This window comes from Coregonus lavaretus, assembly GCF_964263955.1.
Source record: "Coregonus lavaretus genome assembly, chromosome: 19".
NCBI lineage: Eukaryota > Metazoa > Chordata > Actinopteri > Salmoniformes > Salmonidae > Coregonus > Coregonus lavaretus.
In genome coordinates, this window is record NC_140006.1 from 47,948,126 (window position 1) to 47,952,397 (window position 4,272).

Consider the following 4,272-nt stretch of genomic DNA (forward strand, 5'->3'; position numbering starts at 1 on the left):
ATTATTAATGACTAATTATTACACCCTGAAACTGTGTATAATGTGTTAGAAATGTGTGAGTGTAGGACCGGTAAAGGCTATGGCATTGAGCCACTATTTAGCAATGTGAGTAAGAGTTAGGCCAGACAACAAAGACAACTGATAAACTAAGATAAAGAGGCCTCCCAATTTAGGGAGGGGACAAACTGTTATGAAAACATGGTGCAGAATATTGTGAGAACGGCAATAACTGAGTAATGCAGGGAGTAGGATATGTGTGTGTGTGTGTGTGTATGTATGTGTGTATGCATGTGTGTATATGTGTGTGTGTGTGAACTGAAGGTCAGTAGAGCAGTTTTAGAGTGGAAAACTACAGCCCGCCTACAGAGGGAAGGGATTTCTTTTTGTATGACGTATGAGTATAAAAGATGGACTCTGAAATTGTGATGGCAGAATTCTCAATGAATAAATATCTCTGACTATGCAGACCGGGACTCTGGCCGTTACTTAAATCCCAAAAGACTTACAACCTTTTGGGAGACGCACAGAGACACGAAAATAGTTTGTTAAACAATTCACATAACACTTCCCCAGATCTGTGCCTCGACAAAATCCTGTCTCGGAGCTCTACGGACAATTCCTTCGACCTCATGGCTGGTTTTTGCTCTGACATGCATTTACCCCAGGTGGACTCCAATCAAGTTGTAGAAACATCTCAAGGATGATTTTACATTTTTTTACATTTTACATGATCAATGGAAACAGGATGTACCTGAGCTCAATTTCGAGTCTCATAGCGAAGGGTCTGAATACTTATGTAAATAAGGTATTTCTGTTGTAAATTTTTATTAAATTTGCCAAAATTTCTAAAAACCTGTTTTCGCTTTGTCATTATGGGGTATTGTGTGTAGATTGATGAGGAAAACAATTAATGTAATCAATTTTAGAATAAGGCTGTAACGTAATAAAATGTGGAAAAAGTCAAGGGGTCTGAATACTTTCCGAATGCGCTGTATATTCAGAGCCATATCCCTGTAATGCTTAGAGAAGGTCTCATGTCAAGTATTATTGAAGTACTGTGGCTGCATGTTCACCCGCCTCATCTAAAGCCTATTATTTTGGGGTGTTGCTGTAGGCCACCAAGTGCTAACAGTCAGTATCTAAATAATGTGTGTGAGTATCTAAATAATTTGCCTCAATCATACAACCCTTCAATTCCTCATCAATCCACGGGGCCCTAACAGTTTTAACAGTCAGTCCCTTAATAGGTTCATGGTTATCAATAACTGGAAGAAACTATTTCATAAATGCACCAAGTGCAGCATCTGGATGATCCTCATTACACACATCAGACCAACAAATATTTTTTGTATCTTCAACATAGGAATCAGTACAGAACGTTTTGTATGATCTCTTATATACACTATTTAAATGTGATTTTATCCAACATTCTGGCTTGTAAGGAACATTTACACCAGCGGTGTCAAAGTAATTAAACGGAGGGCCTAGTGTTTTTGGTTTTTCCTTTCAATTAAGACCTCGACAACCAGGTGAGGGGGTGCCACTCCTGAGTGGCGCAGTGGTCTAAGGCACTGCATCACAGTGCTAACTGTGCCACTAGAGATCCTGGTTCGAATCCAGGTTCTGTCGCAGCCGGCCGCGACCGGGAGACTCATGGGCGGCGCACAATTGGCCCAGCGTCGTCCAGGGTAGGGGAGGGAATGGCCGGCAGGGATGTAGCTCAGTTGATAGAGCATGGCGTTTGCAACGGCAGGATTGTGGGTTCGATTCCCACGGGGGGCCAGTATAAAAAAAATATGTATTCACTAACTGTAAGTCGCTCTGGATAAGAGCGTCTGCTAAATGACAAAAAAAAAAAAAAAAAAAGAGTTCCTTTACTAATTAGTGACCTTAAATCATCAATCAAGTACAAGGGAGGAGCGAAAACCCGCAGCCCTACGATTTACACTATTTTACAGGCATTAGCTTCAGGCTGTATATAGGCCAGATCAGATCACTTGAGATGATGTCACTTGCAACTTGCATTTGCAACAGAAATTGCGTCCAAAATTGCTTCGTGTGACACAGGCTTGCAGTGACTTCATATTCACACAGCTTCTAAGGACGTATACATAGTATATATAGTATTTATATATATAGTATTTATATATATAGTATTTCTCTAGCTAGCTGAGCTGGTTTACAAGAAAATGGCTTACTGAGATTACTCAAACACTGTAAGCTAGCTAGTAAGCCCTCTTTGGCAACAATATTATTGGGGCGCAGGAATGTTAGATGAATCTTTTAATTTTAAGTTAGCTGTCATTGAAATTGGTGGTTACTACTGGTTTCAGATCCGAGGCGAGAGAAACTGTCCGCCGTGTTTTGTGTTTTAGTAAGGGCTCAGAGTGACGTCACGCACCCAAGAAGCCTCGACCAATCACTCGACAGATATAACTGACTTTGCCTCTGGGTATCCTATGAAAATAAATTTCGCAACCGGATATGTTATAACCCAGCATCTCCCAAAAAACAGATGTCCCGCCCCAGAAACAAAAGTATTTTTAGCATATTTTAGCATATTAGCGTATGTGGTGGGGGGGGGGGGGTCCTATTGTTTGGTTAACTCTGTATATATTCAGTACAGCGTGAACGGCCATGGCCCTACGACGGATTGGACTGTCCCAGAGGACTCTGCAAGGCCCCCCCTTTGCCTTGTAAATTTGCCCATTTGTATGTTAAGATTGATCCTTTTCTCAAAAGTCACTAGACACGAGCATTTAAAAGCTGTTTTTCCCAAAAGTTCCCCTGGCAAAATGTCCCCCCCCCCCCTACCCAATGTCAGACTCACTCCTACGCCCCTGGAGCCCAGTAAAACCCAAACTAAGAGGATGCGTTCAGGCAGTTGTCCATCCATACTTTACTCAATTCAGTTAAAAAGCAGTTAAAAAGCTCACCACATCCCAAATGGCACCCTTTCCCCTATAGAGTGTCCTACGTTTGACCACATTGGCCCTGGTTTAGGGAATAGGGTGCACTATATAGGGAATAGGGTGCCATTTGGAATACCGCTCAGTAAAAAGCCCAGATTACTCAGGTCCTATAAATACCGATGTTGCTGAGTGATGTGGCGCCCCCTGGTGGAACAGTCAAAGGTCATCTGGGTTTTAGTTGCACTGTTGTGTAACAGACAGTAGTAGTTGGTTACAGCAGCTGTAGACACACACACACACACACACACACACACACACACACACACACACACACACACACACACACACACACACACATACACACACACACACACACACACAGTACAAATTATTTTAGGTACTATTAAGTATTTTTGGGGGGTACTTTACATGACTATTTATTTAATAATAATATGCCATTTTGCAGACGCTTTTATCCAAAGCAACTTACATTTCATTTCATTTTTGTTTATGGGTGGTCCCGGGGATCGATCCCACTACCTTGGCGTTACAAGCACCGCGCTCTACCAGCTGAGCTACAGAGGACCACAAAAATATATTGTATATGTTTTACAACTTTTACTCCACTACATTCCTAAAGAAAATATGCACTTTTTACTCCCATGCATTTTCCCTGACACCCAAAAGTACCTGTTACATTTCGAAAGCTTATCAGGACAGGAAAATGGTCTAATTCACGCACTTATCAGGAGAACATCCAAGGTCATCCCTACTGCCTCTGATCTGGCGGACTAAACAGCCCTGGCCAGGGCCATAACCAGGGTTTGAGTTTTAGTGAGGTCTGGAAGTAAATTTTTTAAAAGTTGAAGCACATTTACTGCATTTCCATACAATTAAAAAAAACTTTAAAATGCTATTTGGAGAACAGCAACAAAAGCAAAAATTACCCCAGCCATTATCACCTTGGCTGCTGTAGGTCCATTCACCTCAGTCCATCTACAAACACACAGCCTATTAGCTATGCAGTTGTAATGTTATACTTCTGAAAGGGGGGAAATATGACAAATGATTCACACTGACACATAGCATCAGCGATGAAACGAAAACGTATTTCATTTTTAGAACTGTATTGTTTGCATTCTGATTGTATTTTAATGTAGGCCTATAGGGAAGATAGGTCCTGTGGAGATGTTCATATTGAAACATACAGTGGTTGTATTTTAATATAGGCCTATAGGGAAGATGTTCATATTGAAACATACAGTGGTTTTATTTTAATGTAGGCCTATAGGGAAGATAGGTCCTGTGGAGATGTTCATATTGAAACATACAGTGGTTTTATTTTAATGTAGGCCTATAG